The 14,882-nt window shown below is 46.0% G+C and overlaps 1 protein-coding gene and 1 long non-coding RNA gene across 3 annotated transcripts in view; one reads left to right on the top strand and one right to left on the bottom strand.

Annotated features, from left to right (window-relative positions):
- Window positions 1-14,882, top strand: part of Asic2 (acid-sensing (proton-gated) ion channel 2) — a 1,088,234-nt gene that overhangs the window by 372,262 nt on the left and 701,090 nt on the right. The window lies entirely within an intron of this gene.
- Window positions 2,043-8,776, bottom strand: Gm11418 (predicted gene 11418). Of its 2 annotated transcripts, none has more exons than NR_167970.1 (4): window positions 8,645-8,776; window positions 4,340-4,463; window positions 3,536-3,665; window positions 2,043-2,898 (listed from the first exon to the last, which is right to left on the bottom strand). It is a non-coding gene; the product is annotated as a predicted gene 11418 (long non-coding RNA). The 2 variants fall into 2 exon arrangements; NR_167971.1 differs by having other exon boundaries at window positions 3,536-3,617.

Here is a 14,882-nt window from a genome sequence, read left to right as displayed (position 1 = left end):
GAGCAAGGACTGTCTTGGCACCTGCCAGGCTCTGTTCTGGTAGGAGGAATAGAATAGGGGCAAATTCCTCTTGAGGCTGCTCTTACTCCAGTGAGGGAGAGAGAAGAGTTATCCATTGTCAGGTAGAGATGGTGGTCAGATGAACTGATAGAAGAATGGAGATCTAAAAGACCGTTACAGAGAAGTGAGGCCCATGAAGGGACCTATGAACAGTAACCTGGGCAACAGAACAGCAGGTGTCACCAAAGAGGTACCATTCCTGAAGCTTTAAGGAATAGCAATAAACTCAGTGCAGGCAGGTACAAGGACTGTCCTTGTCGGCTCAGCAGCCTTAACTCCACACCAGTGTACGTGGGTTACATGCGTTCTCTCACAGTTCAGGGGGGTTGGAAAACTGGGATCATGGTGCCTTGCTGTGTCCTCATGTGGTCTTTTCTACATGCACATGCACATGTACACACACACATGCACAGACACACATACACAGGGGTGGGGAGCTGAGGATTCCTGCTCTTTTTTTTTTTTACCAGAACACATAATTACCCCTTAAAGTATCTATATGCAAAACACAGTCCTATCAGGAGTGAGGCTTTCCATATGGATTCGCAGGGGAACTCAATTTAGACTTATCAGTGAGCCAAGGGTGGGGGTTGGTAGGAAATGAGAAGAGTTGAGTCAGCTTCTAGATACAAGGATGGCAGCACTCCAAGACTGAGGGAAAGGGATTCCAGGCAGCCACAGGAATAATACAGGGAGACAGATGACAACTGCATAGGCAATAATATTACACTGTTGAGAGGCATGAAAGCTGGGCAACAAAAGAGAACTAGCTTCAAGACAGGTGCTTAGACCACTGCATCTGTGCAGCAGGAGACCAAAATCGAACACAACTCCTGCCTCACAGGGAGGAAGGAAAGCAGATTCCTCTTCTGGTTGTTTCGGTGTCCTCTGTAAAGTCAGATTCAAAGTCCTCAGTGAAAACCAAAGGAGGGTGCGGTCTTGGAAGCTTAAGGGCAGAGGAGAGAGTATCAGCAGTCATCTCTGAGGATAATTGGGCTGGGAAGGATGCTCGCACTGTGGAGGAGTACTAGGGGGCACATGCAGTGTTTCTGGCCATGGTTCAAAGCGAGATGGTTATAGAGATGTCTTTTCTCCAGCTGTATTCCTTTCTCAGGTTCAGAGAAAGGGGAAGATATTTGTGTCCAACCAGATTGAGCTTTAACCAGTTACCAGGACATAGAGAGGAGCCCCAGAAACTCAGCTGGGTGCAGAAGAAAGAGGTGCGTATAGAAAAGATGACAGGCCCTTAGCAACAAACAGGGAGGAGGTTGCCAGCCTCATCTTGCTGATAAGTAAAAAAAAGCTCAAAGAGACAAACCAGGTATCTGGATAGTACAAGAGCCACATCCCACGACTTCAGAATGAGTACAAGGAAGGTGAACTCAGACTGTGAAACATTCGTATGGGGAATGTCTGCCTTCCTAGGTCTTCCTCCCCTTCAGGGGGGTCAACACAGTGTCCAAATGTCCTAATTATTCTGGGCTAGGGCTCCCCAGGACATAACACTGAGTATGAAAACCAAGAAGTCCCAGATATCACTATGTTCTACTTGAGCATGCGATGGGCTTAGGACCCATCAGAGAACCACAAAGAAACAAGAGGTACTGGGCTCCTGTCTTTCCTGGCTAGCCACAGGTACCTGCTTGTCTAGGCTCTCAGTTCATCCTAGGTGAGAAAACTTACACACAGTCCGCTGTGCGACTGAGCTCAGGATAGAAAAAAAGTGCAGGGAATTTTCATGCCCCAGGTTATACATTAGACAACATCTGCATCCTGAACCAATCAGATGAGGAGTTTGGGGTATGGGCTATGCCAGATAAATGTGTAACTCTCTGTAGTGTCAGTGTATGGGGGAAGAGGACAAGAATTTTTAATTATCAGGGACTCTGAAAAAATCACTATTTGGTGACAAATCAGAATACCAACCATTTTTGTTAGGTTGACGCCTATTTATTTCCAATTATACAATAAAAACTATTTGCTTTAGCCAGTCTCTTGAATTCTTTATTACAGAGTGAGGGTCTTGTCTCTCATACCTTGGTGGGGCATTGAATAAGCACAGGAAGAGGGAAGCAGGGCATGATCCATGTCTGGATGAATGATGCAGACCAGATCCTGGGATTGTTGCCATGGGTACCGCGGAGAAACGCTGTTCACATAAGAGTTGGGTCCCTATCACGTCTACGAGAGCACATCAAACTCCCTCCCAAAAGGGAAACAGGAGACAGGTAGAATGTGTGTGTGTGTGTGGGGTGTTTATTAGCTTTGATACTTGGTCACCATTTCTTAAGTTTTGAGTTCACTCCATCGATAATAACCATACAGAGACAGAGTGCTGCACACAGATGTAAAATGAGAAAAGATAAAGAGGAAACGGGGAATGTAGAAACTGAGTTTAAACCTCAGAGAGTTCAGGACAAGCCCACGGAAAATCTCCCTTGCAGCAGCTCCAGCAAATGTTTGGGAAACAAATTAACAAGCTAAGTGAGATTGAGGGGCTAGTGTTCCCAACACCTAGAAGAACTCATTTCTTTCAGTCCCCTCCAGCATTTTTAAATCATGCATTTACATTCACATTCAAGTAGTTAGTAAGATAATTTTAGATTGCGCACAGCTATTCCTGAAAGCCGGGGTCTGCTGGATGCCAAGATGGATGGGTGAGCTCTCCGAGCTGGATTGAATTCTAAGATGGTTTCAACATGACAGAGTAGTGCGGCAGATTTTCAGGTCTGACTTCTCAGTAACTCAGCTTCGTCCTCCAACAATTAGTCCTCATTAATGAGACCTCGCTGTCATAGCAAGAATTTGAGATCTGAGGTCCCTGGAGCCTTGTTTCTCCTGGAAATCAAAGTCAGAAGTCTATTAAGCAAATTAATAGAACAGACGCCGTTTCAAAAGAGATATTTAGCTTATCAAACAAGGCAAGAGGATCTTTTTTTTTTTTTTTTTTTTTTTTTACAACCAGAGTTTTTAGAAGTCATTCACTTACAGGTAAACTGTGCAGGCGCTAATTGGAAGCCATTCTTTTGAACTTACAGACTCTGTCCCTGCTGGGCCTGTATTTAAATCTTTGTTAATCACCAAAACGCACTGAATGTCCCTTAGTATAATAAAATAATTAAAATGGAATGCCTTAGTTCCTTGCTAGAGTCAGGCAGCGCGATGTGAAAAGCTCACAGGCTTTGTTGACATGCCAGCACTACCTTTTGCCAGCAGGCTCATGGGAAGCACGAAAGGATGTTTCTAGAACAGAGCCAGCCACATAATTTGTGTACATTTTCTTAACCCCTTGGAGCCTCAGTTTGCTTTCCTGTAAAATTAGTCCAATACCACAGAAGTGTCAAGTACACTCTTATGGGGAGACTCCTCCCCTAGCACACTCTTCCTCCTGCTGACTTGAATTCTTGACTTGCAAGCTCTTTTCACCCCACCAACCCACCCCCACATCCCTATGAGGGAGATGTAGTTGTCTTACCTCAAAGCAAAGGCCACATTGCAATGGTCAGGAAGCCAAGGGAGGAGTCAGCATTCTATGTCTCATGTAGAATGCTCTAGAACTGAACATTCAGGACCCAATATTAGGTTGTCTTCCTGTTTGCACTTTTCTAGAGTTAGGCAAATGAAATTGAATTTGTGTTGTGTAATTACATTATTGGTGGAGGTGGGGGACACTGCAAAGACTTGGGGCTCTGGGATGCAGATTTGCACTGCACTAGTGGGGATTCCATTGTGGGGAATTCATTTCAGAAATCCTGACGCATCTATGATCAGAGGCACCAAGCTGCTTTGTAGATCCCCCCACATCCTCCTGCACAAAGCTCTCCCTGTATCTTCCCAGCTCAGTGGGACCAGCTGCCTGGATGCCTTCCCTCCCTGACTCGCATCTCCTCTACCACCCTGGACTCTCATGCCTCAATAGCTAGACATCCCGTGCTCTGCAGAAAGACCCCCATCACAGTCCTGAGTTTAAATCATAGCACACCCAGAGGGAAACCAATTCCATTCTGTGATAAGGTCTCCAAGGAAAAGTCAGAAAGATAAATAACTGGGAGGGAGAAAAGATGTCCCAACAGCACATTACCTGTGAGAGGGAGGGGGCTGTCCTCCTACTGTGCCTTTCTTTTGCTTTTAAACAGGGTCACAGGGGCCCACCCTTAAAACAGAAGCCCAAGGGAGAGGGTGAGCCCCAAAGCAGAGTGATTTGACACAAAGTCTTTATCTCAGTCAGGTCCAGCAGAGGCCTCTGGGCTATCAGTCACATTGAATATATTCACAGTACCTGGAGACAGGTCCATCTTTGGAGTTGGGATCATGTTACACATGGACTTTGAGTTGCATCTTCAAGTTGAGGGACAATAGCAGGAATCTAGCAGAGCCAGGCTGTGAGCCAGCAGGCACAAAGCCTGCAGAAGAAGGGACTAGATGGCAAATAGGCAATGCAGATCTAGGAGCACCCAGACAGGGCACACATGAACCCACACAGTGCCCCATATCAACCTCTGTCACAACACATCGCTTGCCACATCCTAATTTTCTCTTTATTTATTGTCTCCCTCAGTTGCCTGTAGGCCCACAGTGAGCAAACACTGCCAGCAAAATCATGCCTGAGAAGATGCCAGCCAGGAAGTGAACAGAACTTCACTCATTCATCTTGGTTCATTGGATAAGAAGACATTAAATTGGCATGGTACAAATTAACATGAGGGGGAAAAAAAACTTCTCAATGATGTGTGCAAATATGTCAGTCCTGCAAAATATGGAGAAAGGCCCCGAGGGCGTGTGCAGTATCTGGTAGATCACTATTGTAGGTGGAAAGGAATGAGGGCCTAGGCTTCTTAGGGGAAGGTAGTATTAATCCAAGTTATGAGTGGTGTGGAGAGGAAATGTCTACTGTGTATAGGCTGCCTGTTGTGCAAATTAGGTTTTCAGCTGTCCAGTTGCCCTCTGAGGAACAGGTCTGGCTCCCTCTAGTGTTAACCTTCAGTTTCTGGTTGATAAGAGTCTTAGGGAACAGATTCATCACAAGTGAATTCCCCCAGAAGGATCTGTCTCTGGCCAGATAGAAGGAGCTCTAAGAAAACCTTCACCTGCATCCGGAGGCTCCCCAGATTCCTCAGCTCAGAGTCACCAGCACATTACCGTGTCACATTTGGGGGTGGCATTTTCCAAACTCCTTCATGTCCCATACATATTTGCTAATGACTGGGCAAATAGGAACAGGGGTTGGCAGACCTACAGAATCCTGATGCACACTTTATCTTGAAGAAGGAGGCTTTGTTAGAATGGAGAAAGCTTACACTGAAAGTTCCTAGACATCTAGCATTTTAAAACAAATTGGGCTTCAGCTATAGTATATTTTAGTGCATGCTTCCACAGTACCCATGACGTGCTGGGTTTCATTTCCAGCACCCCACAACCCCAGTGTGGCAAAGTATGCTTGTAATCCCAGCACTCAGGGAAGGCTGACAGAAGAGTTGGAGTTCAAGGTCACCCTCTGCTACATAGTGAATTTGAAGGCATCTTGTGCTAAATGAGTTCTTCTCTCCAAGCAAACAATAAACACACAAATCCCCAAATTAAACCATTCATGAACATTTCAGCTCACTTGATGATTGGTTTATTAGCAGACCCTAAAGGCATGTTGCTTGTCCTGGAGGTCCCCGCATACAGTTGTGAGAGTCTGCACTTCATCTACAAGGCCGAGAAATCTGAATCTAAATTCTTTAGGAAATTTAGCACACTGTTTCTGAGCCATCTCTCCCAGCTGCAGTTTCTTCATTAATAAGATAGAGTTCCATCTCTTGATGACTCTCAACAACTGTGGAGTTAGATGCCTGTTTATGAGTATAAAATTCCTTATAGGCTTGCCTGTGGAGTTCGCGCTGGTGTTCATGATTTGAGAGAATACACAATGACAAAAAACTCCCAGGAGACTCCATGATTCTTTTAAATAAATTTGCATTTAGGAATCAGAGCGATTTTTCGATTAGTAGCAGGCAGGCAAGCAGGGGAGATAGAATATTATTTAGTTATTTTGACAAAAATTGTGTGAGCCCTGGAAGATGCTCACAGCCCAGATGTCCCTGGGCCTCCTTCCTGCCCTGAGGTCCTCTGTAGTAGGCCCAGGAGTAAGTCCCACCTTTTCTAATAATTCTGACCACTAACGTATAACTTCCCAATTAAATTTCACTCATTTAATCCTGATGAAACCCAGTGTCTAGGCCTAAGGTTGATCCAGGTCTCCCTACTGAATTAGTGGAGCAGGATTCCAGGTTTTTTGTCTGAGGACTTTTCAGCTGAAGCATTCTGCTTGCCCCTTCAAGACTTGCAGAGAGTCTCCTGTGCCTGTTTACCATCTTACTGTTGAGGTAAAACGACCACCTCTTCAGGCTTTCTCTCAGCCCTGTGAGTTGGCTGGGCTCCACGGGGTTCTTCAGCTGGGTCTGCTTGGATCTCTCCAGCAGCTGTGGCTGAAAGGCCCTTGGGACCCAAGGCAACTGAACCACCCCTTCCCCACTTATTGGTTCTTCCCCACCCCCTTTCCTCTTTTCTACTCTCTCTTCCATTTTCTCCTTACCTCGATTCTCTCTCCCTCCATTTCTACATAACCTTCTCAAGGAATATCTCTAGAAGCCTTGGCCAGTTTCTTATCAGCCAAGAAAAAGGGAGGACATGATGGCTCCTAAGTGGTTGAGGTTTTTATTACAGATATAAGGGACAGCACAGGCATCTGGTAGAGTCCAGAGCCAGTTTGACAGAGTGTGGCTGTCAGATTGAATAGGACTATGTGAAGGGGTAGAGGAGAGAGTAAGAGAGAGGAACCAGGGTCCAAGAGGCCAAGAGAGAACCAGGAAACCAGCCAATATGGCTGGGTTACATAATGAAAAGAAGCTATGGGAAAAGCCCCAATCTAGTCCCTAGATTGGAGAGTGTAGAACAAAAGGTGGGGTGTGCCAGCCAGGATGTTTCAGGTAGTGGCAGTGTTTTGATACATGAATAGGCACCCTTTGTCCCTGGTATAAAAACCTAACATAGATAAGATGAATTACAGGATCAGTCTTTTTTCAGCTAGAAGAGCCCACAGAAGGGCCCTCTGGAAGGGCCGTCTTAGTTGGGGCTGCACAGCTCTCTGGCATCAGTGGGCACCCTTATTTAAGGATCCCACGGGAAAAGATCTTGACCGGTTCCCTGAGCTTGCTCCTGGACGTGAAGTTGCAATCTAATGAGGTGCTGCCCTCGTGCGGCTGCCCGGGGTCAGTGCAGAACCAGAGCAGAAGCCTGGGCTGCAGTGGTTGGTGTGCCTCCGCAGACACCTGGCTGTGTTGTCATGGTCCCAAGCTAAGAAAGTAACAGTAAAAATCAAAGATCAAAAATGACTTCTTGATATTAACGTGATGCAGTTAAACTCCTGTTGGGAAGAGGCGCAAAGAAAGAAGGCTTTTCAGGATGTTCACTGTAACCCGGAATCCACAGTTCTAACCTGTTCCCAGGTCAATCGACAAATGCAGAAACAAGCGCTCAGAAATAACAATCAAAATCTGAAAGATCACAGCAGCTCTCAAGTGGCAAAGCCGGCTTGGAAAATCAGGCCTGGGTGACTCCTCTGCCCTGTGTGACAGCTCCTAATAGCCTGAAACTGCAATATTTAATGTTGTCACTAAGCCTTTTCTTCTCTTTAATTGAGGCCTTTACCAAAATGACATTTTCCATCCTCCGCATATCCGCGGAGGTTCCCTAACGAAGTGTTTATTCAACGCGGTGAGCAGAGGCTATCTGTCCTGACAGGCGAGTACTGCAGGCCTGGCTCAGTGCCCAGTCCTAGGTGACTGGATAGCAGAGCCACAGAGGTGTCAGTGAGGGCTCGCAGGAGGGTGGCCCATGTTGGGCCAGCCCAAGTGACACCCGGGCACCGAGAGGATCCGCGAAGGGTGCCCTTACAAGCTAAGAAAGCCAATCTGCCTTTCAAATCTGGCTAGTTTCCAAGCTAGCAGCACGCATGCTCAATCCAACGACGCTGGGAGCGGTGTGGCAGGTGAAAGAGATTCACGGAACCTTTAAGATTTGCTTTTTCCTGCGATGCCGCAGGGTAGGAGGGAATGTGTAATGCTCTGTAGCGCAGAACATTAGCACAAGATTGTTAGTTGACAAAAATGACTGTGTATTTCAAAATAGTGGGTAAGAAGTAGTTTGAATGTTTCCCAACATGCAGAGGTGATGGATGTAGGAGGGAATGATGCGTCAGTTTCCGCATCCTGATCACTGCATGCATAAATATGGAACTATTATAAGTCCATTGAAGAAGAAAAAAAAGATGTGCATCATTAAAGAATCAGATAAAGGGGAGAGGTTCATGCTTTATTTAAGCCAATGAGAGAGAGAGAGAGAGAGAGAGAGAGGGAGAGAGAGAGAGAGAGAGAGAGAGAGAGGGCATCTATGTATGTGAGTGTATATGGGATATGTATATACATATGTGTACTAATGTATATGTGGTGTTGTGTGTGTTGGATTATGGGATATTTGCCACTTCTTAATCCAAATTCAATTTCTCATTAGTTTGATATTTCATAAATGGGTTAGTGGGTACCTCAAAATTATATTTTAAATTAAATTCTTGGTCTCCCTCACTCCCAGGATGCTCCTCCTTTGGTCTCTCTCCATCTCAGTAATCGGCAGCTGCCTTTGGCCAAAGTTTGTCTTTGGTTCCGCCCCTTCTTCTAAGACCCACCCTCACCAATCCAGGCTTCCGGCTTCCGGCTTCCGGCTTCCGGCTTCCGGCTTCCGGAGCTGCAGCAGCTCATCCAGGATCTGACCTCTGCCCTTTCACCTACGAGAAGAGGTCACTGCAACACCTCCAGCCATTCTGTTTATACTCTGGCCCACTTGGATCCTACCACTGTCCTTCTCAGAGCTCAGTCTCCTCACACCCCAGCCCTGAGGATGTCCCCAAAGTTCTTCTGCTTTTCAGAATGAGAACACAAGTTCCCCCTCTCCTCTCTAATTGGACAAACTATCTCTCTCAGCTCCCTCCTTCCCTCCCTCCCACCTCCCCCTTCCTCCCTCCCACCAGACTTCAAGATTTATTCAGGGAATGCACAGATCTTATGTATGTAGAACAATGGTGTCCCCCCCCCCCCCCCCCCAGGTAAACAACCATTCTGGCCAGGCGATGGTGGTGCATGCCTTTAATACCAGCACTTGGGAGGCAGGGGCAGGAGGATTTCTGAGTTCGAGGCCAGTCTGGTCTACAAAGTGAGTTCCAGGACAGCCTGGGCTACACAGAGAAACTCTGTCTCAAAAAAAAAAAAAAAACAAAAAAAAAAACAACAAAAAAACAAAAAACAAAAAAACAAACCAAACAAACAAACCAGAAAAACCAAAAGCAAAACCAAAAAACAACCATTCTACTTAACTGGGGGGTGGGGGTGGGGGTGGGGGTGGGGTGTACCTTTTTGTGTTGATGCCCGACCTTCACGATGCTGTGAAGCTTCTGTTGTGGAAGCAAAGCATGTTTGATTTCTATGCTTTCCGGGGAGGGCATTCCTTCTGTGTGCAGCTTCGGGCTATGTGCATTTCCACCTTGGGCACATGGCTAGGAATGTTGTTTCTGACTGGTAGATTATTGACTTACATTGGGATCACCACAGAGTGTGCTAGTGTGGTTTTCACTCCTACAAGGTGAGAGTCCTGATGATGTCCAGTTCTCCTAAACACTTGGTATTTTCCGGGCTTTTTAGTTATTCTTGGAATGTACAGTGTTGCCTTATTTGGTTTGAAATCTCATTATCCTTGGGAATAATAGGATCTGAGCAGTGTATTGGTTTATTGGTAATTTAAATATCTGTATCTGTTGGTTTTTTTTCAAATTGCCTGTTCAAATCTTTCGTCTGTTTTTGGAAATTCGATTCGCTTGTCTTGCTGACTTGAGGATGTTCTTTCTGTGTTCTCAATGTATGCTCCCACGGGGCTCTGGCTTTATTCTTTTCTCTGCCCCGGCCTTTGGCGGTGACATTTTAAATCTTCTACTTGGACCCAGCCACCCTGGTGTACGCGCCACAGCTGCTGCACGCAGTCTTAGGTGACCTCAGTCCTTAGTGTGCTCTCTTTGCTCTGCAGAAGATCCTCCGGGTAGCTGGACAGTTGGTGCTTCTACTCAACCCAGATATCTGGGCCATTGTCATCTTCTCAAAGGGAGCTCTCTACTCACTGCATACAGAATGTATCCCCCAAACTTCCTATCTGGCTTTATTTTTCTACACAGAATGTGTGTAAGATACCCACAGACAGATATGTGTCTACACATCTGTCTGTATCCCACTTCCCAGTTGATTTTATCTCTGTGTGAACACAATCAAGGTCCATTTTGTTCCTTATCATCCCTGAGCCTCTAAGAAGTATCATATTTCCGAAGTACTTAAAAACAAAACTTACTAAGTAAATGACAGAGTGGATGTCAGCTAAATGTGAGTATGGCACAGTAACAAATGGCCCTGAAACATCAGTGTTAGTATATCAAAGACTTTCTTCTCTCCTGTGTTCTAAGTCTAATGTGGACTACCAAGGAGTTGTGTTCATTGCTCAAGGCCATCGTTGACAGGGGAGCCTTTACCTGCCAGGCTATACCACAAACAAGGGCTCCGAGGTCTACCATGACAAAAGAAGAAAATGTTGGGAATGGAGCAGAGGCCATTAAGTTATTTGGTCCAGAAATCACATTTGTCACCTTTACTCATATTTCACTGTCCAAAGCAAGGTGACCAGTGAAGCCCAGCTTCCAAAGGAATGGGCCTGGAAAGGGGAAAGAGCTGGAAGTCCCTTTGAGCATTGTAATGCCTACTGCAGTGTGTGGGGCCATGTGTGAGTTCAAATACCCCAACTGCTAAGCGAATGAATGAATGAATGAGTAAATGAATGAATTCAGGAAATAGCAACTGGAGAGTGAGGCCAGGGCCACAGTGTCTGAGCAGTGTTTTCCACGCTTCTTTGCTCCTGAACCCCAGGCAGCATGATGGGACCGGCAGTGCCTTCCCTTGAGAAATGGTTGGGCTGGACAATGCTAATGACCAAGTTCTGGAGCAGGGCAGCCATGTGTTTGCTTTATTGCATTTTCGATTTTTTTTCCAGCAAAATGCACATCATGTTTCACACGAATTACTAAAGTAGACAGCATTTGCTCCATTTAACAGTTAGGCCACGTAAGGGATGGATGGATGGAAGAGAAAGGTCCCCATTCTCCCAGTTGACTAGCTCCGACCTCAGCTCTAGTGCCATGTGCTCTTTCTTCTGCATAATGACAGATAGGGCCCAACTCCATGTACTACCCTGCGACCGCCTTTATCTCCACTTCATTCTGATTCACCTCAGGCACCATTCCAATGTGGCTTTGCACTGATGTTAACCGACATCCCTCGCATCCCACGCTACCCTTGGTGAGGATGATCTAACCGATTGGCTCATTCCACCAAAGCTTTGTCCATTCATTGGGTTTCTGTGCTCTGCTTTCTGTCAAAGGGCTGGTTTTCAGCACTTACCTGTGCCCTGTTGCTTACATTACTAAAGCCCGAAACTTCCCACAGGTCATTGAGCTCTTGTTTATGAACCTCTAAACACGCGGCATTGGCCATGTAAAACTACTTCATAATTTCTTCATTTGAAAAATAAGGATTACACCCACTCTGCTTTTCCAAGAGACATATTTTCCATGAATGAAATGAAGTAGTAGATATTAAAGGATTTGGGAACTACAGAGAGGCCATAGAAATTGATTGTTGCTGAGTAAACACGTCTGTTGGCATCAAAGAGAACCCAGCGCCCCCTCATGCTTTATATTAATTCTGCTCCTGGAGCCTCTGTTTTCCCTCTCCAGATTCTTTACAGAATACTGCAAACAAGCCCAAGCAACTATTTTCTTTTTAAATGTCTCTTTTGGCTTAATTGAACGATGCACACGCTTGCCGGCTGTGTGGCAGAATTCCTTTGAAGGGACCAGTCTACATACTGGACTCCAACCAGCAATTGAATGGAGCCCAATCAGCCCAGCCTTGAGCTTTTACGGAAATCTCATCTTCTTGCTCATCTCTGGCCTAGCTCAGGATTTGGTATCCTACGGCAGCCCCCTACTCAAGGCAGTTTCAAAGCATTTGCTGAAGGCCTCAAACCTCACCTGCCTCTGCCCTGGCATGAGGCCACCTCTCCCACTGCTCACACTGTCAATGCATGCATTTGTTATGACAGTCTTCAAGCAGGTGGCAGTGAAATGTCTGTTTCTCACCAAATGAGCCTGTTATGACAAGCGCCTGGCAGATGTGGAGCAGGTATCTTCCTTGTAACCTGCAGGAGGCAGCTCTGTGTGGCTGCTTGGCTGGGATGGCCCGCCAGTGTGGAACTTACTGGCACACTCGAGCCACCCCTCAATGTAATTTCTCCCTTGGCAATTTGGGACCTGGTTCGTCGGGCTGTCCCTTGGGGATCCTGGTTATTGAAGACTCTATGGTTCAATTTTCTCTGCCATCTGCCATATCGGCTTCCCCTGAAAAATGATGCCTTTTGTTCCTAATGCTTCAGTTTGCACACTGAAGGCAGAAGGACTAATCTGTCACTCTATATGGGTCACTCTAACTATACGTGTCAAAATATCAGAGTCTGGTTTCCAGTCCACTCCTCATCAACATTTCATAGAGTCGTCCCTCCCAAGAGAGCTCAGCAGGTGGCGCTCACCCCTGGTTTTTCTAGGTAGGCTGGGCCTCTGCGATCAATAAGGCCTCTCTGACAGATCGACTCCTCTGTAAGATTATTGTCATAAGTTAAAATCTGAATTAAAGCATTTGAATGTCAAAAAAAGAGAGAGACAGATCGACTCCTGACATACTTGGCCTTGTACCACTACTGAATAAAAATCTCCCTCTATGTTTTAAATGGTGACTAATATCTTGGTAGTAGATCTCGTGGGTTGCTGATGGCACGCATGGGCATACCTGCTCCTGGGTTTAGCTGGTTTTTCTTGCCATCTGGCACATCCTCTGACTTCTGCTTTGTTGCAGCAACAGAGGCCTCCGCAGACAAGAGGGGAGGGGAGCTGAGCCCAGGATGCTGCATTTGATAAGCCGACCCCAGTCTTCTTTCTTAACTCCATCTTCTCCCATTGCTTACGCCCCTTAGAGAAGACATGAGTTCCAGGGTTCTCTTCCCTGTCTCTCTGAATGATCATGATGGGAGCCAGCATAGAATTCTCACATTATGGACATTTCTGCTTGGTTCCCCTAAGACACTATCATCCTCCATTTTAGCTCCTTTTAGGGAGTAGGCTAGGATCCACCCTGAAACTGTTGGTGCTGGGAAAGAAATGTCTACTGCAAGAGTATCTTTTCACACTTCTGAACCACCCTGGTGCCTGTCAGCTGAGGGGAGTGGGTTTCATCTCCTGAGCACCTCTGTTCCTCGCCTAGGATCCTGGAAAACACTGCGAGCAGAATGTCCTTTCCACAAATAGGTGACCCCCCCCCCCCTACCCCCGAAACAGTGAAGGTGCAATCTCCCGTGCTCCAGGTAGTCTCTTACGACTTAGGTCACTTTATCACTCCCATTGATAATTACTTGTAATCAGCTTACTCCCTAGAATAACGAGATGATAATATAGGATAATGAGATGATAATATAGGATAATGAGATGATAATATAGGATAATGAGATAATAACTGGAAGACGCACCATTTGTTAAGCATCTTTACTAAGCTAAGCATTTTATCTTGACTATTCTATCTCATTCCTACAGGGTCTCCTTGATGTAGGAGAATGGCTTGCTGATAAGAGTGAGTGTGTCCTGAAGGCTATTCTCCGGGGTGACAATGTGAAAGGTGGCTGATCTGTAAGAGGTGGAGACTGGTGGGAAGTGACATTGGAGATATCACTATCTAGAGAAATTGATACAGCCCACACTCAGGGGACCTGGCCAAGTCTCTCTCTTTTTTTAATTAGGTATTTATTTCATTTACATTTCCAATGCTATCCCAACAGTCCCCCACACGCTCCCACACCCACTCCCCCACCCACCCACTCCCACTTCTTGGCCCTGGCGTTCCCCTGTACTGAGGCAGATAAAGTTTGCATGACCAATGGGCCTCTCTTCCCACTGATGGCCAACTAGGCCATCTTCTGATACATATGCAGCTAGAGACATGGGCTCTGGGGAGTACTGGGTAGTTCATATTGTTGTTCCACCTATAGGGTTGCAGATCCCTTTAGCTCCTTGGTTACTTTCTCTAGCTCCTCCATTGGGGGCCCTGTGATCCATCCAATAGCTGACTGTGAGCATCCACTTCTGTGTTTGCTAGGCCCCAGCATAGTCTCACAAGAGACAGCTATATCTGGGTCCTTTCAGCAAAATCTTGCTAGTGTATGCAATGGTGTCAGCGTTTGGAAGCTGATTATGGGATGGATCCCCGGATATGGCAGTCTCTAGATGTTCCATCCTTTCAACTCAGCTCCAAACTGTGTCTCTGTAACTCCTTCGATGGGTGTTTTGTTCCCAATTCTAAGAAGGGGCAAAGTGTCCACACTTTGGTCTTTGTTCTTCTTGAGTTTCATGTGTTTAGCAAATTGTATCTTATATCTTGGGCACTCTAAGTTTCTGGGCTAATATTCACTTATCAGTGAGTACATATTGTGTGAGTTCTTTTGTGATTGGGTTATCTTACTCAGGATGATGCCCTCCAGGTCTATCCATTTGCCTAGGAACTTCATAAATTCATTCTTTTTAATAGCTGAGTAGTACTCCATTGTGTAAATGTACCACATTTTCTGTATCCATTCCTCTGTTGAGGGGCATC

This window comes from Mus musculus, chromosome 11, assembly GCF_000001635.26.
Source record: "Mus musculus strain C57BL/6J chromosome 11, GRCm38.p6 C57BL/6J".
In the NCBI taxonomy this organism is placed as follows: Eukaryota; Metazoa; Chordata; class Mammalia; order Rodentia; family Muridae; genus Mus; species Mus musculus.
Note: the sequence above shows the minus strand (reverse complement) of the source record. Positions and strands in the feature narration are given on the sequence as shown.